Source organism: Peromyscus maniculatus, chromosome 7, assembly GCF_049852395.1.
Source record: "Peromyscus maniculatus bairdii isolate BWxNUB_F1_BW_parent chromosome 7, HU_Pman_BW_mat_3.1, whole genome shotgun sequence".
In the NCBI taxonomy this organism is placed as follows: domain Eukaryota; kingdom Metazoa; phylum Chordata; class Mammalia; order Rodentia; family Cricetidae; genus Peromyscus; species Peromyscus maniculatus.
In genome coordinates, this window is record NC_134858.1 from 31261367 (window position 1) to 31286296 (window position 24930).

Genomic DNA, 24930 nt, shown 5'->3' on the forward strand with positions numbered 1-24930 from the left:
TTTATGCAGATTGAAAGTAGGAGGATGATTGCCAGGGGCTGCCAGGAGGGAGAGGGGTAAATCATTGTTTAAACCTATACGGTTTTTCACTTTTACCAGGATGATTTCTAGAGATGGTTGGGAGTGAGAATTGCAAAATAATTCAGTGAGCCTCATGCCACTCAACCGTGTACTTAAAGACAGTTGAGACAGCCTCTGGGTGATGTTTATGCTACCAAAACTAAAGTTTTTCTTTTCAAAATCAGATCTAATACTTTCTAGCAAAGAGTTGTAGTATATGATTCAGACAGAATTACATGTATGAAAGAACTCATGCACTTCAGGAGGGAGAGTAGATTAACTCCACTTTGGAGAAACATTATCTTTACATGGTAAAGAAGAGTGGCCAGATCAGGAACCATTGAAGGTCAACCTCTAAGAGCTGACTGTAAAACTTCCTTAAAAATCTTAAGGCACAGAAGAGTCACAACATGGAGGAAAAGTGTAGAAATAATGCCATGAATCACTTTTGTATTTTTTGCATATATGTGGGGATGGATTGCCATATACAGTGTCTAACTTACTGTGTGAATCATTCTAAAATAACTCACAGTTATTACCATAGAGCAGAGGCCTCTCAGTGATGGCCTGAGTCAAAACTAGTCCACGGAAGGTATTTATGTTAGTCATAGCTTGGGATATTTGTCACACTTACAGGTGGTGACAAAAACAACAAAGAGCATGTGACATAGACTGTGTAGCCTGGAAAGCACAAGGTATTAAATTCTGGCTCTTTAGAGAAATACCCCCTGCCTTTGCACTAGTGAAATTCTCATGCATAAGAAAATATGCTCAATAATATACACTGCAGTGCTACTCACTTTTGTGGATATACTAGAATTAATGCAAATGTGTATGGACAGCGGGATGGGCATATAAATTGTTTTTTATATAAAAATTCTCTTCTGAAAGTAAAATGACAGAATTATAGCAACATATAACCACCTGTATACATCTCACATATGAAAACTGAGCAGGAAGAGTGAGCTGCAGAAAACCACTTTCATTGTAAGCTTATGTACCTCAAGTTTAAAATCATGGAGAAGGAGTTATAAATATGTCTTAGGAGTATAAACCAAGAAAAATAAAAATAAACATAGAGTGATAGTCTGTGAAGAGGTTAGATGGGAGTGGGCTTGGTGATGAGTGTAATTAATGTCAAAAGTCATACTATCTGAGCATGGTGGTGCATGCCTGTATTCCTGTACTTGGGAAACTGAGGCAAGAAGATTGCAAGTTCAATGCCAACCTGAGCTACATAGTGCGGTCCCACTCAAAGAAAGAAAGACAAGCCAGGCAGGGGATACAACTCAGTGATAAAGTGCTCAAATCTGTGTAAAGGTTCTGGGCACTGTCCTTAACACAGCAAAATAAGAAACAAAAAGTTACACTGGGAGAGGAAGATGACATGGTGTCTTGATAAAGAATTTTCCATGCAAGGAAGATGACCTGAACTCAGAGCTCAGATCCCCAGAAGCCTCATAAAGCCAGACCCAACAGTGCATATCTGTAATCCCAGGGCTCCTGTGGTGAGATGGGATATGCAGACAGGAGAGTCCTTAGATGCTTATGGGCCTGCAAGCTTGGTGGAATAGCTGTGAACAATAGAGAGCCTGTCCCAAACAAGGTGTAATATAAGGACTGATACACCTGATGTTGTCTGTTGCCCTGTACATGTATGCTGGGGCATGGGTTTGTGTACACACTTACACAAGTGGACACTCACTTGTATAACATACCCCCTACATAAGGATAATAAAGGCTATACTATCTCTTACATATATTGCATGCTTTTTCATTTTGTTTTATTTATTATTTAATAAAAAAGAGATTTGAATAAAAGTGTTAACAGGTTCACTAAGAAAAAATAATTTGAAATCACTAATATTGGAAGGAGGGGCAGAATATGAATGGGCAGGAGACTAATTTATAGAAACTGATATTCTTCTTTATGTCAATGAATGCAGAGACAGAGCAATGCAGGTACAGAACATAGCTCCTTAGACCACTGAGCCACCCTGAAGCAATATAGATTCTTCTCGGATATGAATGTTGTCTAAATGTTACACCTGAAAGACTTCATGAAAGTCATGTCTGAGATAAGGGATTGGGGATGGAGAAGGTAGGCCAGGAGAATTTTCAGAAATGGCATATCATGTTATATATACAATATATCAGATATAAGTAATCCCATGTGATGATATGCTAATTAATAATGATGTCAATTCATATGCCATTTGCTTAAGTTAAAGTAAATATCTCAACAAGCGCTTTATTTAAAACATACCTACCTGAGACACTAAGTACTTAGCCAAGGACAAACTTGAACTTCTGACCCACTGCCACCACCTCCTGAATTCTAGGATTATGATACATCATTACATGTGTTTTTATGCAGTGCTGAGGGTTGAACCCAGGATCTCCTGCATTTTCAGAAGGTATTATACCAACCGAGCTACATCCCCAGCCCATCCTGAGTACTCATGCTCAATTGCTAGTAACAGCAATTAAATGATGAAGCTGGAGAACATCATCAAATAATAAGGTGGAGGAGTTAACTATGCTCCAAATCTACAATATTTCTTCAATTTAACCTCTCCCACAGGAATTCACATCCTCCTGCTCCAAGGTTCAAGATCTCCTTCCCAGCAACTGATCTTTAAATGTCCACAAAATGACAGTCCTTTAAGACACAAGTTAAAGGCTACTTCATCTCTACAGACCCACTCTTATGTCCCACACAAACTGAACTCCCTTCTTTAAATGTCTGCAACTGTTCTTTTTGACAATGCTTCCTTTTCAACCAACAACATGAATCACTATTTGCTTTCACATTTCATCTTAAGTTACTAGCTGTGATACTACTTGAAGTCTATGTTAAGTTCAAGTAATCTTTTGAGTAACCCCAAGTTTCTTGTACTGGGTATATCCATCAGGGAAACTCGATGTTTTGTGAAGATCTAGATTAGCTTACTTGAGAGAGAGTCACTAAGTCTTATTTGGAAAACCATGCTCCCAAGAAATACATCACATACTTATGCACATCTTCACATATACCCAAGGTACGTAAATTTATGGGCATACCAGTGTTTATGTCTATACATTTATGTATATACATACATACATACATACATACATATGCATCAATAGGTATATATGTTTAAAATAGAAAAAACCATGTTTCATTTAGAATCTTTCCATGGGTAGCAAACATTTGACAAGTCTTTTACATGAAAATTCAGGAAGTGTGTACAAACAAAGATTAATGTGACTTGCACAAGACTGTGGTCCTCCCTAGGATGACTAGTCAGGTCCCCTATTTCCTTTGACAGCAATATCCAGGTGACATTGTTAAACTTTATTGGTATCACAGTAAAAAGAATACGCATTTAGTAGTTTCATTTCTTTAGACTACTTTAATATTTTAATATTTTACAGGCACATGGAAGAGAATGCCTACATGAAGAAGTGGGGAAAGAATACAATGTTACTAGTAAAAGAACATACAGTGCTAATCATTTCAAAATTCAATCTTTAATTTATATTTAATGTCTATTGAATTTCTTACAGTGATTTTTTTTAAACCACCTCCTTTCATACTGCAGCAAAATCTTAAAGCACAGAGCTTCCAAAATAAAAGCCTCATCACTATCCAGGAAATTAATTATCAACTTTATGTTTTTAATATCCAGCATCATTAAAATGTTATATATATATATATATATATATATATATATATATATATATATATATACTGTATCTCATCCAACTCTGGAAAGACAATAAATACCTGACTAAAACAAAAGAAGGAAAAGTGTAAATTGTTTCTAGTTTTCAAAAACCAACTACAAAGAGATTGCTAAATACTTTCTTTTGCAGGGATCAAAAAAATCCCTGTGACATATTTTGATAATTCTTATCTAGCCCTTTTGCTCAGTGAATGAACACCCCTCCAAAGTTTGTTCTCTGTGGTCTCTTTCCAACACCCACTCCTTTTCTTTTCAGTGAGTTCCAGCCAGACTTTTATTGCAGCCAAGTCTGCCCCAACAAAGCTCACAGGGCCCTTGGCACAGATGATCTTAAGGGTCAGTGCTCTTGAGTCCTGGCCTACCTGAAATCATCATCCTGAGGACACAGCTGATGACCCATTGGAAGTGCATTTCACTTGGCTGCCAGGATCCTCCTGCCCTGGAATTGTTCTGAGCCATGATTTTCTTCTCACCTTCTCTCCACATATCTTCTCTGCTCACTGGAATCACTGGACGAATGTATCTTATCTTTTCACCCTTGAGGAAAGGCTGTGGTATTTAGGACAGATAACTGGAGGAAGGGGTGAGGTAGGACAATTTATCTTACCTCCTCCTCCTGTCCAGTTTCCTTGGGGTAACTCATCTCCAAGGTTAGAAGCCACAAGCACAGTGAGAAGGTTCTCTGCTCACAGTTGCCCACATTCAGTGTCAGCAATTATTTTCACCCTCAGTCCCCTCTATTGTAAAGAAAAGTTAATCTATGCTCTCATTGGCCTTACTATGCTCATATGCCCTACTTTGTAAGTACTTTCTTTCCTGTCCTGAACTCATATTACCCAATTAAGGCATGGCATTTATTTCCACCTAGAGTTCTGATGGATGCACTGTTGATGAAGTAAGCAATTCCTTTTTGGTGCTCTGTAATATTTCTATCAAGAATGCACCAGAATTATTTATGGAACTATTCAAATACATATTATTTTTATTTTTTGGAAAGTCCTATTAAAAATGCTATAATGGGGCTGGAGAGATGGCTCAGTGGTTAAGAGCATTAATTGCTTACCACAGGTCCTGAGTTCAATTCCCAGCAACCACATGACGGCTCACAACCATCTGTAATGAGATCTGGTGGCCTCTTGCTGTATACATAATAAATAAATAAATAAATCTTGCCGGGCGGTGGTGGCGCACGCCTTTAATCCCAGCACTCGGGAGGCAGAGCCAGGCGGATCTCTGTGAGTTCGAGGCCAGCCTGGGCTACCAAGTGAGTTCCAGGAAAGGCGCAAAGCTACACAGAGAAACCCTGTCTCAAAAAAACCAAAAAAAAAAAAAATAAATAAATAAATAAATAAATAAATAAATCTTTAAAAAAAATGCTATAATGATGTTTCCTACTTATTGTTCTTGCACACACACACAAAGTGTTGTCTAACTTAGCTGGTAGCGTGATGTGAGATTATAAGGTATATGCAGCCCATATATTAAGACTTCCTCACACTTCTCTTCAAAGAGTTATGTTAGTAGTGGAAGAGATTTCAAATTTCTCTGCAAAGTCATTACTCACTGTCACAGAGACTAACGAGATGAATATTTTATTTTAAATTGTTATTGTAGTATTAAAATATTCTACAATAGCAATTTAAAATCAATAGTATAGTATAGTATAGTACAGTATAGTATAGTATAGTACAGAATAGTATAGTATAGTATAGTATAGTATAGTGTTGCTGGAGAGCTTCTCTCCAGGTTCCACCAAGCCCCGCAGTCCCACAATCCACTTATAAAATAATCACTCAGACGCTTATGTTACTTATAAACTGTATGGCCGTGGCAGGCTTCTTGCTAACTGTTCCTATATCTTAAATTAACCCATTTTTATAAATCTATACCTTGCCACATGGCTGGTGGCTTACCGGCGTCTTTCCATGCTGCTTGTCCTGGTGGTGGCTGCAGTGTTTCTCCTCCTTCGTCCTGTTTCCCCAATTCTCCTCTCTCTTTGTCCCGCCTATACTTCCTGCCTGGTCACTGGCCATCAGTGTTTATTTATTTAGAACGATATCCACAGCACTTTCCCTTTTCTTTTTTTTTTTTTTTAAAGGAAGGTTTTAACTTTAACATGGTAAAATTACACATAACAATTATCGAGCAAGAATTGTAGTTACAATATTAAAGAAGATGTCCTATCTATCTTATATTTGTGAGTTTAAGGTTTTATATCTAACGTATCTTTTATCATAACTGAGGAAATTACAACTATCTAGTCTTCAACCACATCAAAGACCTGAGAAGGAACATAATGGTACCTGAGAAATGGTAGATGGATGCAAGCAACTTTCGGGAATCTTGCAAAAGTAGACCAAGACAGCTGGCAGCCTGGACAGTCACCTAATGTTTCTCAGCATTGTTGGTGCATTTAAATTGACTACAGGCCTAGAGTATATGACAGACCATTTTTAGAAGCAGGAATTCTGAAAGACCATCTTACCCTGTCTTGGCAGAGTACAGTGGTCGCTTTCCTTGTGTCCCGCTTGTCCAGAAAGGACAGCATTGTATTCGTACTGTCAGCCATCAAGGCAAGGGCAGTTCTTTGCCCAGTAGGCCATTTTGTGCCAAGAAGACAAACATCCAAATGGGAATGTCTTAGAAGCCCAACATTCTCTCGGAATCAAATTGGTGCAGCCAGGAGCAATTGTGTCTCATGTCAACAGAATTCTAAGTTATTTAAATGCCATATTCTCTAGGTCTATGAAGTGTTTGAAGATTACCTATCTATCTGAAATATATCTATGTATACCTAAAAGACTTAACTAACATGGCTACAAATATGATTATCATAGATGACTAATTATTAATCTATTTTTTAATTATCCATTACAATTTTAAATGAGTTACATAAACATAATATCTCAAACAAGAATAGAAATATATATATATATATAGTATAACAAAATTAACTTTAAGTTTGTATCAATAAACTAAAATTTATACCAATGTAAAACATTTTAAACATAAACTAAAATCTATACCAATGTAAAACATTTTAAACAAGTTGTTCTTTAAAAGTAGGTTCATTAATCTACCCTTTTATCTTATTATCTCTATATCCTCCTATATATCTATGTCAGTATAGTATAGTATAGTATTAATTTTCTTCTCCTTATCTTGCGGAAGCCATGGGTCATTTTCTTTATGAACAAATGAATTGTTTGTTTTAACATCATCCCCTAGTTTCTAGGTTATTTTTCTCTTAGGATACTTTCCTGTTAACCCGTTTACCCTGAGAAGTGGTCCTTGTGATCTGTAGATGACCCATTTCTCACTGCCCTGCACAGGGAACAGGTTCTTCTGGGCCAGCAATGTCCTTTCAGTCTTTCTGGTGTCTTCTGACCAACAAAAACTTCCCCCTTTAATGGTGTAAAGTTCATCAATGTTCTTTTACGGTGGCGTTTTGGGACTTGCTCACAATGCCCTCCCTTTATGAGATATTAAAAGATCTCCCTGGAGTTCTCTCCTAAACTTTAGAGCTCTGTGTTTCACAATAGGGTCGTCATGGCATTTGGATTTCCAAAAAATAATGAACTGCTCCATCTCTGGAGGCCGACGCCTTTGTTTTAAGCCCTACAGTGACAGTTCTGTAGTTTAGGTTTCCACACCTAATTGCATGAGTCTATTCCTTCTGCTCTACTGTCAACTTCTCTGGGATAATTAGTTCATGACAGAAGGGAAATTAGGTATTGGTATTTCATTTTTAAAATGCAAACTAGAGTCTCCTTTTCAGATGTCATTAAAAAAGGAAACTTTGTAGAAATCATGGGACTATGAGCATAGCTTAGTGGGTTATCTGAGCAGGAGGAGTAGTTGGGGTATCCAGCAGTATGTAAATATCAAGTGGTTTGGCAACGCACCTTTAATTCTCAGCGTCCTGGAAAGCAGCCACAAGGTATCTGAGAGAAAGATGGATAGCTAGACAAGACTAGCCGGCAAGTTTTGGGTTCAGTGAGAGATTCTGATTCATATTTAGTAGAAGGTCATAGAGGAAGACGTGTGCTTCTAATCTTCTATAGTCACACATCCATGCACCCACAAACATGTGAATACAAATACATATAAGCACATCACACATACATGTGAAAATTAAATAAGAATCACATTCAGTCTAAGGGTTGATGTGATTTGATATTTTTATTATATTTATTCTATTTGCTAGCATTTCTCCACTTATTTCACACTTCTTTAATGATTTTTACTAATGGGAGTAAATACTATTGGTTTGTATATTGGTGAGCACAAAGCCATAACAAACTCAACCAGAAATTGGAGTGGAAAAATAGGTATTACGGATAGCAAATAAAGAAAACATTGTGTCATTAGAATTATTTCCAAAGTAACACCCTCCATGAACAAAAGAAGCATAGATATTTTATTTATTGAGGATGGTGGTTGATTTTCACCATTAGCATGAAGGAGTTGATTTTGAATCACCCCCAAAACATACATACCTCTGGGTGTATCTATTGAGAGGTTTTTATTTTTTATTAGTTTTTTTGGTAGGGAAGACCCATACTGAATATAGTGGAACCATTCCATGGGCAGAGATCCCAGAATGAATAAAAAGGGGGAAGTGAGCCTCCACCCCTCTTTGCTCCTTTTCAAAAGAAGCAATGTGACCAGCTACCTGGTGTTCCCACTGCCATGACTTCACCAAGAGTGCCATGTGCTTGAAGTGCAGCACTTTCCTCTAAACTGAAACATTCCACCATGGTGGGAAGCTCAGAAAGTTCTACCAAGAGGCTTCTTAAAACTCAGAAGATATGCATGCAGTGTTCTGCCTGCATGCCAGAAGAAGGCACCAGATTTCATTACAGATGCTTGTGAGTCACCATTTGGTTGCAGCAGGCAGGGTGGGGGTGGAGCATTGAACTCAGTTCCTCTGGAAGAGTAGCCAGGGTTCTTAACCCTCCAAGCCATTTCTTTAAAGAAAGAAATTGAAGAAGATATCAGAAAATGGAAAGATCTCCCATGTTCGTGGATAGGGAGGATTAACATAGTAAAGTGTCAGTCTTACTAAAAGCAATCTATAGATTCAATGCAATCCCCATCAAAATCCCAACACAATTCTTCACAGACCTCAAAAGAACAATACTCAACTTCATATGGAAAAACAAAAAAACCCAGGGTAGCTAAAACAGTCCTGTACAATAAAAGAACTTCCAGTGGCATCACCATCCCTGATATAGCTCTACTATAGAGCTATAGTAATAAGAACAGCTTGGTGTTGGTATAAATACTGACACGTGGATCAATGGAATCAAATTCAAGACCCTGACATAAATCCTCACCAATGAACATCTGATTTTTGACAAAGAAGCCAAAACTGTACAATGAAAAGCAGAAAGCATCTTCAACAAATGGTGCTGGCATAACTGAATGTGTGCATGTAAAGAATGTAAATAGATCCATATCCATCGCCATGCACAAAACTCAAGTCCAAGTGGATCAAAGACCTTGATGTAAATCCAGTCACACTGAACCTGATAGAAGAGAAAATAAGAAGTATCCTTAAGTGCATAGGCACAGAGTCCACTTCCTGAATACAACACCTCAATATAGGACAGGCACTGAGAGTAACAATTAATAAATGGGACCTCTTGAAACTGAAAAGCGTTTGTAAGGCAAAGGACATGGTCAATAAGACAGAATGGTAGCCTACAGAATGGGAAAAGATCTTCACCATTCCCACATTTGACAGGGGGCTGATCTCCAAAAAATATAAAGAATTCAAGAAACTAGACACCAAAATACCAAATAAACCAATTTTAAAATGGGGTACAGATCTAAACAGAGAGTTCTCAACAGAAGAATCTCAAATGGCCAAAAGACATTTAAGGAATTGCTCAACATCCTTAGTCATCAGGGAAATGCAAATCAAAACCACCCTGAGATACCATCTTACACTTGTCAGAATGGCTAAGATCACAAACACTGATGGCAGCTTATGTTGGAGAGGATGTGGAGTGAAATGAACACTTCTCTACTGCTTGTGGGAATGCATACTTGTACAGCCACTTTGGAAATCAGTATGGTAGTTTCTTAGAAAATTGGGAATCAATCTACCTCAAGACCTAGCTATACTAATATCGGGCATACCAATCTTGGGTGTGTACCCAAAGGATGCTCAAGCATACCACAAGGACATTTGCTTGACTATGTTCATAGTAGCATTATTCATAAGAGCCAGAACCAGGAAACAACCCAGATGCCCCACAATTGAAGAATGGATAAGGAAAATGTGGTACATATACACAATGGAGTATTACTCAGCTGTAAAAAAAAAAAATAGTGACCTCATGAAATTTGCAGGCGAACGGATGAAACTAGAAAAAATCATTCTGAGTGAGGTAACCTAGACCCAGAAAGACAAACATGGGATGTACTTACTCATAAGTGGATATTAGGAGTAAAGTATAGAATAATCAACCTACAATCCACAGCCCCAGAGAGGCTAAATAATGATGACCCAAAGAGGCATTAATGGATTTCCCTAGGAAGGGGAAATAGATGAGATCTCCTGGGTAAACTGGGGGCAGAGGAGGAGGGGATGGAGGGATGGGAACTTGAGGGAGTAGGAGGTAGGTTGGGGGCAGGATGGAGGGGGAAAGTAATGAAAGAGTTGTCTTGATGGGGCCACATTTTGGGGTTAGGGAGAAACCTGGCACCAGGGAACCCTTCCCCCCAGGAATCCACAGGATAACCCCAGTGAAGACTCCAAGCAATAGTGGAGAGGGTGCCTGAACTGGACATCTACTGTAATCAGATTGGTGACTACCCTAATTGTCATCAGAGATACTCTATCAAGCAATGGATGAAAGCAGATGCAGAGATCCACAGTCAAGTACTGGGCTGAGCTCTGGGAATCCTGCTGAAAAAAGGCAAGGAGGAATTGTACCAGCCGGGGGCGGGTGGGGGGCAGTCAAGTTCATGATGGGAGAACTCAGAAACAGCTGACCTGAGCTCGTAGAGTTCACAGACTCTGAATCAACAGTTAGGGAACCTCCATGGGACCAACCTAGTCCCTCTACCTGTGTGTGACAGTTGTGTACCTTGGTCTCTCTGTAAGGTTACTAGCCTTGAGATCAAGACCTCTCCCTGGCTCTTAGCTGGCTTTTGGGAACCTTTTCCCCATGCTAGGTTACCTTGCCTAGCCTTGAAGCAAGGAGAGAAGCTCGGTCCTGTGTCAACTTGATGTGCCATGCTTTGTTCAAGCTTGTGGGAGACCTGCCCCTTTCTGAATGGAGACTGAGAATAGGAATGGAAGAAGAGAGGGGTAGGTGGAAAGCAGGGGTAGGGAGGTGGTGAGGGTGAGGTGGTGGTGGGGTGGGTGAGTGGGGAGATGGGAGGAGAAGAGGGAGGGAAAACTGCTGTCATTATGCACAATTAATGAAAAGATGTTATTTAAGTAAAATTGAATATAAAAATTTTCATGCAAAAAAAAACCCTTCAGAAAATAATAAACAAAATAAACAGTTTACAAGTCTCAGAAAGTCCTGGAAACTTACCTGATGCACAAGACCCATCCCTTCCATAGGCTGTGTAAGCAGTAAGGACTGCTGAGGGGAGAGGGCACTCTAACCTGTTTAGTTGCCTGCATGTCATGCAGAGGCTTCAGGATTCCAATGAGTCATCGCCCATGCTGGAGTGGGCCTTTGAGGATGCAGTTGCCTTTGAGTCAACCATGCTCCTGAGAATAGCCCTTCATCCATACTCCGTAAGTAATTCCAAGAAACTCAATAGTTCACCAAGTCATATTCTGTTGGTATCCTGACTTCAGTCTGTCATTGATTCCCTCTCTGGGGTTAGTGAACACTTACTTGGGCCTTCCATGAATGTTGGCACACAACAACCCTCCAAGGGTGAACCCAAAGAAACCTTGTCTTTCTTAAGTAGCTTTTGTCAGGCATTTTCTCACAGTAATGAAAAAGGTGACTTATACAGGGAGCATGAGTGTGTGTGTGTGTGTGTGTGTGTGTGTGTGTGTGTGTGTGTGTGTGTATGTATTTATGTATGCTTTCCCATACATGGATATATGGGAAAGCATTTTAGGGACTTGCCCACTTCTGAGCATGTTCAGTTAAAGTTCATAGAGCATATGTTTGTAAGGTGAGCATGCTGAACAGAATCCCTCCGGGCATGCTCATTTTGCGTCATAACAACTGAGCTGAAAATAAAGGAATGGGCACTTTGAAGGTGTGTTGATACAGGCATTTACCCCAGGCTGATTCAATGGCTGACCAAATTTTTTATGTTACATTGACCTCAAATATATTTACTTGTAGGTTTCTTGCATTTTATTAAATTTAAGAATGATTTGTTTTATTTTTATTGCCTGTGTAAAAGTGTTTCCTAACATATAATCCTATTTGTGTTCATTTCTATTGATTTTAAATATAATAAAATTGCTAAATTACTTTGAACTATTTGGTTACTTGATTTTCTTTTAAAAGATTTGCTTTTAATGTGTATGAGTGCTTGCATCTATATGGGCTTGCAATGCCAATAGAGGCCAGCAGAGGGCATTGCAACCTCTGAAACTAGAGTTATAGAGGGTTGTGGGCTACCTTGTGGGTGCTAGGAACTGAACTCTGGTCCTTTCCAAGAGCATCAAGTGCTCTTGATTGCTGAGCTATCTCTTCAGCCTGTTTGATTGATTTTTGTCTTTTTTTAAAAGGACAGTTATGCCATCTACAAATAATGGAAAATTTGTCCGTCTTCCTAATTCTTAACTTTTTAAATAGGTTCTTTTGTTTGTGTGTGTGTATGAGAACCCATGTGTGACTTGAAACTGAACTCTAATGTTCGACATCCTGAACATTTCCTGCATTCCAAGAGAATGCTTTCATTTCCCCCACTCCCTGTCCCTACAACTGATTTAGTTTTTAGTCCATTAAAGCAGTGTCTTTAATCAAACTCAAATGTTCCTCTTGGGAAGTAGTTATGACTTCTAAAATGAGCATATGCTTATTTTTACCCATAGTTCTTACTCCCTCCTTTGACATCCCTGTGTGGTTTTCCTCTGAGGTATTAGTGAACTGAACTGTCTGGCTGGCCTTGGTCTTGACTTACTGTACTGTATCCTTAGCTTCACTGCCGGGGTTGTTATCTCTTGTTTTGTTGAATGCTTTGAATCTGTGTCATGGAATGTGGTTGGTTTGCAAAGGATTTCTTTTTTTATGTTTTTCAACTTTTGAAATTTATTTAAAAAATATTTTTCATTTTCCTGTTCTTGAATGAAATGGAAAATGATCAGAATTATCTCATCATTCTCTATTCAGGAAGTTTAAAAAACTATTAATTTCTTTAGTTTGTGTCTTTTAACCATAATTTGTTTCTGACCCATTTTTTTCTCCTTTTTGCCCATAGTTCTGTGGGTTATTTCTCTTTAAATTCTGCTGTATTTATTCTTATGTCATTTGTCTTTTAAAATAAATCTTGATTATTCCAATTGGACTTTCCTTACTTTACTATGCTTTTACATACCAAATTTTGGTGTGTAAGCCCCTTCTGTTTTGAGCTAATTTTCAATGTTATTAACTTTTGTTCTTAACTTCTCTTTCTTCACATTTAGTTTATGCTATTGTTACTTAACTCCAGTTTCTTGAATTGACCCCTTTCTCCAACATATGAGACTTGTTTTTTTGTTGTTACAAATATTTAACTTAAAGATCTGTAATTACTACTTTAACAGAAAATTCATAAGAATGGTTTTATAATCATTTCATTCACTGTTTATGATTTCCCAAATCTCTCCTTCAGTCATAACTTATTTTATGATATACTTTCAAGTAATGCAGTCCTTTGTTTTTAGAATTATACTCACCTGGGTGTATTAGCACATACCTATATTTCCAATACTGAAGAAACAGAGGCAGGAGGATCAGGAAATAAGGGCCATCCTTGGGTATATAGGAAATTAGGTGCCAGCCTAAGTTACATGAGATCCTGACGCAAGAACTACCACATGCAAATAAGAAATAATTATTCTCCTTTCATATGTATCCACCTAATCTTATGGAGTTAAGTATAATGGATTGAATAATGATGACTCTTCGATATTAAAAGATCCTGTGCTTATATGATAAGAAAGTGTACTAACTAGTTATTGGGTATGGTCTTCTATACACACATATTTCTTTCCTCTCATACTGTGAAACCATCTGCTTAGTTTATTGATTTTTTGAGATAGGAATGTTAAACTCTCTGCTACAATGGTTAGTTTCTCACTTTCCACTGACAATTCTAGGAAGGACTGCTTTGAAACTATAAAACTATGCCATTGTAACATACAACCTGAGGATCTTCCCCATGAATTTCAGCTTTAAACAATATAAAATGACTCTGTCTGAAGAATTGTTTTTCAAGACAAACTTTCTTTTGTTTGATAACAACATAGCAGAAAGTCTTTTTGTTAGTATTTTCTTAGACAGTTCCTTCCCGTTTTATTAGTGTTCAGTAAATTTGGGTAGCTTATGTTTGCATATGTGGCTAGACCATACACACCTATGTGTAGAAGGGCAGCACTGACTAGAAGCAATGCATTTCATCTTAAAAAGGGAATAGGATTTGAAAAATGTGTTGGGGTGAGTTGGAGAGAAGAAGCATGGGTGTGTATGAACAAAACACATTGTGTATATGCATGAAATTTTCAAAGAAAAATATTATTTAAAATATTCTTTTCTGCAAAAGGCTGCTTTTCAACTAGAGAGGCATCACTTACTAAGTGATTTAACATAGTTTGTGCCCTCATTTTATTTCTTACATTTATATTCGCTTTCCATGGTTTGGCCCCTCCCCACTTCATGTTCTGCAATCAACAGGATGTAAAGTCTGTGTCCTGTTTTACTTTCCCTTCTTAGTTCAGGAACTTCACATCTGATTCATTTTAGTTGTTACACTAGAAATGTTAACACACCTTCAGCCCTTAACCCAGTACATAGCTCCTCCCTCACACATCAGCTTGCTGTCACTTGTTTAACTTCATTATTGTCATTTTGGACATTCGTAAATGTGTTTTCCATTTTTTTTTAAATATATCCTTTTTTTTTTCTACAACCTCGTTTCATCTTTCTAAAGGAAATGAATTTGCATTCCTTGAATAGATTGATTCTGGCTGAGCATTTTCTGTTTTTCCCTGAAAATATCTTTCTTTTGCCTCTGTCTATAGAAGACAGGTTTCTGGGATGTCACGGCTTCTTCTCAACAGTCTTTCCTGGCTCCTATTGTTCCTGTTGAGAGTCATCTGTCAACAAAATGCTTAGCCCTGTGAAAGGAATCTGTCTTTCCTTGGAAATACTTTTCAGATTTTCAAGATATATTTTCCTGTTCTAAACGTTCCTATTAAGGGCTCCAGAGGTGGACTGTTGTATATGTTGTGGTGTGTGATCCATTAGTCTTCCTAAATCTGAGACTTCGTCTCTTTCATTCATCATGGAACAGTTTTGGTCATTTACTCCTTGGAGATTGCTTCTCTTCTCCTGTTTCTTGGATCGTTTCCTCAAACAAGGACACTCTATTCTCTCTGTCTGTTATTTTTCATGCAGTTCATTGCTTTCAAAGATATTTTATGGTATATTTTAAATTATTTCTTTCACTCTTTCTATGAGTACTAATTCCCACATCTGTGATCTTGCCAGGTCAGTAAATTTTTATTTCAGTGATTATCTTATTCCTCTCTAGTTGTTAGGTTTGGTTCCTAACCAAGTACGCTGTCTTTTTGTAATTGTCCATTGTTCTTCAATGTATTTTAATAGTCTTTTTATTATCTTTAACATATGCACTATGTTTTATAGCTATTCTTAAAATCTTTATAATGGTTTTAGGTCTGATTTTACGATCTACCCTTTCTGATTGTTCTTTCTCTTGGGTCTGTTTCCCTGTCTGTTTTGCTGGCTTCTTTATTGGTGCACCATCCATTTGGAACTTTGAAGACTATATTACAACCAACATTTCTCTATACTAGAACTGAATTTGCTTCCACTATGAGTGAGCCATTCTTAATCTAGAACACTACAGATGAAAATTTGTCATTAAGGCTTTCCTGGGTCTAATTTTCTCTCTCTATCTGGTCTATCAGAAAATCCTTCCATTTGACACATGAGTTTATAAATCAGAAAGTTTAAGTATCACATAAAGGTCAGGTTTATAGACAATAGATGTTTTTTTCCTGCATTAAAAATAATACTGCCTTTCTTCTGGGCTGGAGAGATGGCTCAGAGGTTAAGAGCATTGGCTGTTCTTCCAGAGGTCCTGAGTTCAATTCCCAGCAACTAAATGGTGGCTCACAACCATCTGTAATGAGATCTGGCACCCTCTTCTGGCCTGCAAGGACACATACAAATAGAACACTGTATACATAATAAATAAATAAATCTTTAAAAAAAATAAAAAATAATACTTTAAAATGACATTCTTGTGTTTTTCTGATAAAAGGTAAAATGAAAATAATAGTGAGTCTAGTGGCCAGTCTTCTTTTTTCTAAGCTTGTCTTATACTTGTTTCCCACTTAATTTTAATATTCTAAATTATAAAATAAAATAATAATTGTTTCAACCACTTTTCCTCATTAGCGTTAGTGAGTAGCCCTGAAGACGTTGTCTATGTAGACAGGATGAGGGAAGTGACCTTCTTTGTAGCTATGGAAATCAGAAGGGGAAGGAATGCACAGTTAGGAATAGGAGAGTGACTCAAAGCAGGCCAGAACCTGACTCAAGAGGTCAAGCTCAGATACGAAAGGCCAGGAGATAAAAAGAGATACCAGAAGCTTCAAAGAGGACAAAAAAAATACTTCATCCTGAGATAAGCTGGCCTAGAGGTCAAATGCCATGTAAGAGGCTAGTTTACACGTGTCAGACTTTAAAGAGTGTGGGGAAGGACCAACAAGATTCAGAGCATCAGAAGCAAGCCAGACCCACCTGAGTGTTGAATTATCCATGACTTTACTTGTATTTTTAAGATTTTATGAGCTGGAGACAAAAAAAGTATTTTTAAGAGAACATGTAATTGAACTGCTGTACAAAGCAAGCTAACCGAACAGAAAGGATTGGGAATTCTCCGCTGCCCTTTGACCTCTCTGTATTCTAGACTATATCCAGGTGAACAAATCAGTCCATTCATAAAAATGAGAAAATGTCAGGACTTTCACTTGAATTTTGTGACATGTTCATGCACGAGATCAAGTTGGTCAGTGTTCTGGCAGGGAGGAGTGAGAAGCTCTTGACCCTCCATCACTGACTGAGGAGCCATTGCCTGTTGATGGCTCCTGGGAGAGGCGAGTCAGTCTTCTTTAAGGGTGTGTTAATCCAGTAGGTTAATCAGGCTCCAGAAGATTGCCCTCAATCTAGAAATACATAGGTGTCACAAATTGGATTCAGTAAGAAAATAAAGAGGATATGAAGTTGAGAGGGGGTGGGGAGCTAGGGTATGTAAATCTAAGAGGAATTATGGAGAGGAGTGGAGGGTGAGTATGATCATAATATACTGTATGAAATTCTGAACAAATTAATAAAAATATTTTAAAAGGAAGTTCTATGTCTACTTCATGTAAATTTTGTAATACACATACTTCCTATACTCACAAGTAAACATGTTCATTGATTTACTCATTAACTGCTTCACAAGGTCAAAATCTCTATCTTAAACATTTCCAGTCACAGGGATATAGATGTAAAGAGAAATACAAGATCTCTGCTCTCTAAGAGGCTATATGGTATGAAACAGAAAACAAGTATAGGCAACAATATACACTAAGAGAGGATTAACTCTATAAGGTTAGAAAATATATAAATCTATCAAAGAGAAAGGGCAGGACGTAACCCAGACTGACTGGATGGGACAGGATGCTTCACAAAAGGAGGTGACATTAGCAGCCTATTTGACCAGATGATATCTTCATCGGCATCTAAGTGAGGTGAGGGAAGAAACTAGACAAAGGCCCAGTCACAGGCAGGGTCTGCCTTGATATATCAGAGAACAGCAAGAGAGGGAGCTACCTCCAGTGTGTCTAGAGCAGTGGATGTAGGTAAGTGGATGTAGGTAAGTGGATGTAGGTAGAGATAGAAGAACGGGTTAGAGACAGAGGCCAGCCACTTGCGGCTGGGTGAGGAATTTGATTATATTTCGAGTGAGCTGCAATGCCACTGATGCTGGCAATGCTATTGGAGGCATGTAACAACATGATGAGGTCTTCAGCTTTTAAATGAACATTCTCATTTGTGTACTGAAAATGAATAAGGAGACCAGCAAGTAGGTTGGCTATAGCAAAAAGTCTTGGTTTTCTTTCTGTTGCTGTGATAAAACACTGAACAAAAACAGTTTGGAAAGGTAGGGAAAATTTACTTATCTTACCAGTTATAGTCCATAACTGGGGGAACCAAGGTGGGACCCCAAGGAAGAAGCTCCCCACAGAAATTTCAGAGGAACATTGCTTACTGACTTGTTCCCATAGCTTGTACAGTCCGCCTTATTATACAGACCCAGGGATGGCACTGCCCACAGTGAGCTGGGCCCTTTCACATCAACCATTACTTGAGAAAATGCCCCACAGACACACCTACAAGTCAGTCTGATGGAGGTAACCCTTCAGAGGTTACATCTCCCCAGATAATTATAATTTATGTCATGTGGACCAAAACTAATCAGCTATAGGATATATGCAAAAGTTCTGGGCAGCTTGGCCCAATAATAAATAGAGGGTTGGAATAGAGCTCAATTAAAGAAGAGTGCTTGTCTAGCATACACCAAGCACTGAGTTCAGTCTCCAGTACCATGCAAACTGTGTGTGTTGGCATACAGATATAACCCCAGCACTCAGGATGCTCACAGATCAAAAGCTCAAGTCATTCTCAACTACATATGACGTTTGAGGCAAGTCTTGATATGTGAGATCTTGTCCTAAAGAAGAAGGTGAGGAATATGAGAACCAGAACATGTTTTGGAAGTCTGTGGCTATATTTAGAAAATTACACAACCAAAAAGATGTGGAATCCACTCAGAAAAAGAATCTCAAGATGGAAAAGTGATAAAGTACAGGATAGGAATATAGGTTAGAGATACTCAACTTCCCCAATGCTATGACCCTTTAATATTGTTCCTCATGTTGTGGTGATCCCCAACCATAAAATTATTTTTGTTGCTACTTCATAACTATAATTTTGCTACTGTTATGAATCATAATGTAAATATCTGATACGCAAGATGGTTGACGTGCCACCCCTATGTAGGTTGTGACCCACTGGTTGAGAACCACAGTTTTATAGAATACCTTAGCTTTGGGTGGGGAGGTGTCAGTTTACTGCTGATGGTGATTTCTAGAAAAAGCGTGCTTCCTTTTGATGATATACAGAGAACACAAGAAGTTATGTGGAAAAGGCAGACATTGATAGGCAAATGCAGCATAGTTTCTTTTCAAAGACTGATTTCTTTTTAAATGTGTAAAATGTATTGGCAGACAGTAAGGGAGGCCATTGGATTCCAAGTATCATATGAAATAAACAATGTGTGAATTTTGTATCACAAGGGAATGTGAGGAAACGCATTTTCTTTCAAGAATTCTTTCAGCAAATGAGGGAATGTGAGGTGTTTACACCCTGGAATTGGCCCTTAACCTGTGTGGATTTGTTTCACACACAAGCTGTGTAAGGGCCATTTGGTCTTGAAGTCATTCTTTAACTATGTTGTTGTCTAAGCTGGCCCTGAACTTTTAATGTTTTTGTTTAGTCTTCCAAGTAGCTGGGACTGAAGAGCTGGATATTAGCTATGGTTTGTTTTATGTAAGATTTCTTTATAAGAAACATGGTTTATTTATGAAAATGTGTATTCAAAGTGTGGCATGAGGTAAACTCTCGTTTATCCTTGACATATTATAATCATGATTAATTTTACTTAGTTATTGAACTTGCAGTCATGATGCAGTCAAAACAAGTGAAGTGTTTTCAGTTCATCCTGAGTCATACCTGAGAATGTAATGACATTCTATGTTAATTTCTACTTTGTACATAAATGTTGAAAACTAATAATAGAGATCTGAAAATCTAGCATTCTCTAATCAAAATCATAGGGATGAATAAGCATTCAAGTCTTTATTCTAACCACTTTGAGAAGTAGTGAATCTCTATGTTAACCACTAGGAATTGCAATAAGAAGTTTCTCAGACTAAGCATATGAGAACACATGTTTATTGATAGAAACATAAATATTTAGAAGATAGTTTGACAACAAGACCATTTAGAAAAATAATATCTATAGGTTTTTCCCTAGGGCCTATGACATCCCTAACTATGAATTTTAAGTATGTTTATAATACCAGGCATTAATTCCTTCCTGTATAACAAGCCTGAGATCCAACCAAGAGAGCAGTTGGTTATCCCATATTCTGTTTTACCACTGTTTGACCAGTGAGCACATCTTGCCTGGCAGGTTAGTGTTTTAGAATGCAGGGTGAGATGCTAGATGAGACTATTGAGCTATTGGTGAATTTTCTCTCCCAGTACCCTACCTAACATCCTTCAGAGCTAGAGATGGTACAATTGTATCACCTCCCTGTTCCAAGACTCAGGGAACATCATGGAAGGAGGGCAGAATGAATATGAAAGCTGAAGTACAGGGAGGAATTCTGTGACATGCTGTCCTCTGCACAAAATGTTATTGTTGCATATATGAACTCACAACAGCTATTGCTACCTACACAAGACCAAGCCACTCAAAATTTCAGTATAAAGTGGGGACAGGCTCCTAAAGACTCACCCCTCCCTGAGGTGTTATTGGCAGTTTAAAGTTGCAAGGAGAGGGAGTCATTTTTTTAGGAGTGTGGTCCCTGGTAGATTCTTCATGCCCTATTGAATAGCCCCATACCTGTGCATATATGAACAGTACTCATTGGATTCAGTTGGTTAAAATTGATTAATTAACTTTTTAAAACAGAGGGCATAAGGTTGGGAGGAACATATGATGAATGGATATGAAGGGGGCTGGAGGATGGAGGGTGGAAATGAGGGGTGAATATGATCAAGATACACTGTAGGCATGTATGACACCTTCAAAAAATAAATAAAAAGAAAACCTACAAGCCATGGACCTAATAGTCCCTAGTTGTCAGGCAAGTATATTCAAGTATATTGTTAACATCGGCTTCACTACTTGTTCCATTATGATTGATAAAATAATTGTTTAAAAAGAGAGGTCATGGAGCTGCAGAAACTGCCCTTGCAGAAGGCCCAAGTTTGGTTCCCTTCAGCTATACCAGGTGGCTCACAACCATCTGTAATTCCATCTCCAGGGCATATGGTGCTTCTGTCCTCCTTGGATACCTGTACTCGAATGCACATATCTACATGTGAAAAATACATATACATATAATTAAAAATAAATCTTAAAAATTTCAAACAAACAAGCAGAAGATCAGGAGCCTCAGACATTGCCAACGATTTATTGAAAAGAGATTTAACCTGAAGTAGGATGGGAAAAATGGGAGGGCATAGGAAGGAAAGGAAAACCTCACTTCATGTTTCCTAATGGTTGAGAGCCAAGAATTTCATCACACCTGGCAAAATTAAAACAGCTGTGAAGACTGTCTCCATGGACATCATGATGCATGGAGGGAAATGTCCTTTTCCTGGAAGATGCTTCAAGTAAGAGTGTTAAAAAAAAAAAAAAAGCAGACAACCACGCTGACGACTAAGGTGTAGGTGACCCTTGACGTTCTTAGAGCTTCTTTCACTCCTACACCTGAACAGCACTCCTCATCAACACACTGCAATTTCACTTAATGAAGGAATTTCTTTGCAATAAGACAAATAAGTAAACCAGCGCTGATTTTTAATGTAAGTGTTAAGCTTTGCTTAACCTTGAACATGGCTGCAAATCATATTCAAGCAATACAACATTAGAAACCCCCAAATCACATAGCAAGGCCCTTAGGCAAATGCCTCATTCTGTTAATGTTTTACTTGAATCTAAGTATGTGCTGTCTTTATCTTAACAGATACCAACTTGCTGCATACCAACTTATTCTGAAATTCTTTCCTGCAGCAAAAGTCAAGACCTCAAGTTCCATTGGTTCCAATGGGGATTTTTTTCAAAGTATACAGCCACCAGAACACAGCTGTATCTCCTAGAGGTAGTGACACACCAATAATCACTTTCATTGATTATCAAAACATTGCACCACATTGTTATGTTATGAGCTGAACTTCTAAGATTATTTATTAGTGTGTGCTAGAAAGAGTGGTGTGTGTATGTGTGTGTGTGTGTGTGTGTATGTGTGTGTGTGTGTGTGTGTATGCATAGGTCTGAGGATAACTTTTAGGAGTCCCTTCTTCCACTAGAGCTCTAGAGGTTAACATCGAGTAACCAGTCTTGTGTGGCAAGTGCTTTTACCCACTGAAACATCTTAATTTCTCAGAAACTGAACTTTATCCCCTTAAATTCACAGAGGAAGTCCTAACTTGTAATGTGACTATGTTTGGAAATATGGCTTATAAGATGATAAAAGTGAAATGGAGTTGTAAGGATCAAATAAAATTGATTGTAAATGGCCAGCATCTGATGTTCTTTTAAGAAGACAAAAAGAAAAAAGAAAGAAAGAAAGAAAGAAAGAAAGAAAGAAAGAAAGAAAGAAAGAAAGAAAGAAAGAAAGAAAGAAAGAAAGAAAGAAAGAAAATGCTGAGAATACACGCAGAGAGAAAACAGGCTGAGTGAGAACCAAATGAGAAGGTAGCAGCCTGGATGATCCAACAGGCCTCCCCAGAGCACAGTACACAGACGGCCTTCATATTGGACTTCTGGGCTCAATAGATATCAGAAAATACATTTGTCTTGCTTAAGCCATCCAGTGTGTGTTATTTTATTATGGCATCCTTAGCTGACTAAGACAGATTTGGGTACCAAAGGTGCTTCTGAGGAAGGAATCTTGAAGTTGAATTTTCTGAAATGGTTCTAGAGATTCTTGATATTTCAAATCGGATTCCATTTAAAGGTAATGTTAACACACAGTGAAATGAGCACTGGTGGTCCCTGGCATGAGCTGGCAACAGGTTTATACAAATCATCCCAGAGATATTGCTAATGGACATTTATGAGAAGCCAGGGTTTGCATAAACCAGTGTGTGATGCTTTTGAACACTTTCATCAAACTAAAGAATATACTGAGATTAGCTTGTTATTACTGATATTCATGAACAAAGTAAGTGAGAGGAGGTGCTTGGGTTTTCAAATTCTCTGCTCACACACTGCATGCAGGACCTGGAAGACTTTATACCTGCCTAGAATGTGCTTATTTTCTGTAGCCAACAGGCCAAGATTAATGAAAACATCAAACCCAGAATCTCAGACTAGTTAAGCTATAATGCAAATTGAATTCTCTTCCACTCTAGCTATCTATAAAATTAGAGTACTAACTGGAAAGATGTGGAATCTTAAAAGTTGGATGTGGCTATGTGGACAGTCTGAAGACACTTTGGGTACTGAGCCCTGAAATCACTACTTTGCCCAGAAAAGCATCTTATCTCTAGCCAGTAGTATCAGCTTGCTCACTCCCATATAGTAGGATTAATCCAAATATCCTTCCCCGCAAGAAGTCACCTGGTAAGACATCGCTATGGTGCTGAGTCTCTTCATGACCCACCTGAAGCAGGCAAGTGTAAGTTTAATAGAGGACCCTATTTGGTTTGAGTTAAGCACAACTCTCCCAACCCCCATCCAGACACATGCACCTTATATAATGTACTTGGCAATGGATTGCTAGGATGCTAGAGCATCAGAGGCTACATGGTTGCTTGTATGTACCAAAGGTGAGATTAATATGACTACTGTAGTTGGTAACAAGGTCAAAGCAGCTATCAGCAGAACCAGACTCGTGCAGACTCAGATGTTTACTATGTGCTGGATGCTGAAACCCATCTTATTTAATCTCAGGAACCTAAGAAGCAGAAATAAAGGTCTACCTTGTACCACAAGAGACTAAAGAATAAGGGTGTTAAGCAAGACACCACAGCCCTATAATATGCCTTGGTCTCGTTAGAATCTCCCCAACCCACATAATCTGGCTGCAGAGCTCAAATTCTTGGCAACCATACGTCACTGCAAGTCCAATTTTTGGGGCAAAGAGAACATAAGTTTTAAGCTCTATGGTCTGCGATGGCAGCTAGTCCTGCTTTCTTTTTCCTGAACTGTACCTAAAATTGAATTAAAGGCTACTCACTGCTTGGCTGCCTCTGTAGACACACAAAATGCCATCACCTGCTATCCATCCCAACCTCTCCTCTTGTCAGCGTTACACAAGAGCTTTGGTGCGTTGCGACAAAAACAAAAAGTCATTGGATCCCTTAACCAAGAGAGGAAGGCCTTCCTATTTTAAAATTTCATTAGGAAATACACCCAGAGGCTAGAATGTGATGAACTCAAGTAATGCATAAATCCAGGGAGGCAGGAGAGGATTGGAAAGGGATGGACGTTGCTTGCTCCCGGAATGTGAGAAACAGGGTTTAGTGAGAATGTATGTCTGTGAGAGCAGCATAAAGAGGCTCTCGGAGAGGCCTAAAAGCTCCCATTGCTTCAGGAGGCTGTAATTCACAAGGTCAATAACAAAGACCACAAGTCTGAAGCTAAAAATAAGAGAAGGAAAAGTAAAGTTCTCTAAGAGACATTAAGTCCAGTTCAAGGATGCTGGTTAGGCTGGAGGCAGGGTGGGCAAATCGGGAGACTCTGTCTTGTATTTCTTGGTAACATGTAATCCTTTAGTGTAACAGGAGAGGGGACAGCAAGAGGCAAATATATTTGCTCTTCATGCTGCCCTTCCTGATTGGTGCTGAATAGGGCTATACAGGGTAAATGAAGACTAATTTTGTCACCACTAATCTAAAGCTACTCCCAATCAATGGCCCACTGCAGATCTGCCCACCGGGGAAAGCAAAGGCAGGAGAGGCTGGCACAGAAAAGTAGGTCATGTGCATCTGCTCCTGAGCCTCTCCTCTATTCATCAAGCTGATAGGCACAAATAATAAATAACCTAAGAAACGTCTCTGTGAATGGTTCCTGATTGCTGCAGAAGGCATTGTTGAGAAAGGAAATGAGGTCTGAATAGGGAAGAGATTAG

The 24930-nt window shown here is 38.4% G+C and overlaps 1 long non-coding RNA gene across 2 annotated transcripts in view; it reads right to left on the reverse strand.

Moving 5' to 3' along the window:
• The window catches only part of LOC121830784 (uncharacterized), a 29277-nt gene extending 22060 nt beyond the window's left edge, over window positions 1-7217 (reverse strand). Inside the window, exon 1 of one of the 2 annotated variants that reach the window (XR_013052674.1) lies at window positions 6274-7217. This is a non-coding gene — a long non-coding RNA (uncharacterized LOC121830784). Of the gene's footprint in view, window positions 1-4150; window positions 4802-6273 lie in introns of those variants that run through there. The other variant, XR_006074003.2, reaches the window with a different exon arrangement.
• Window positions 7218-24930: the final 17713 nt, after the last annotated feature.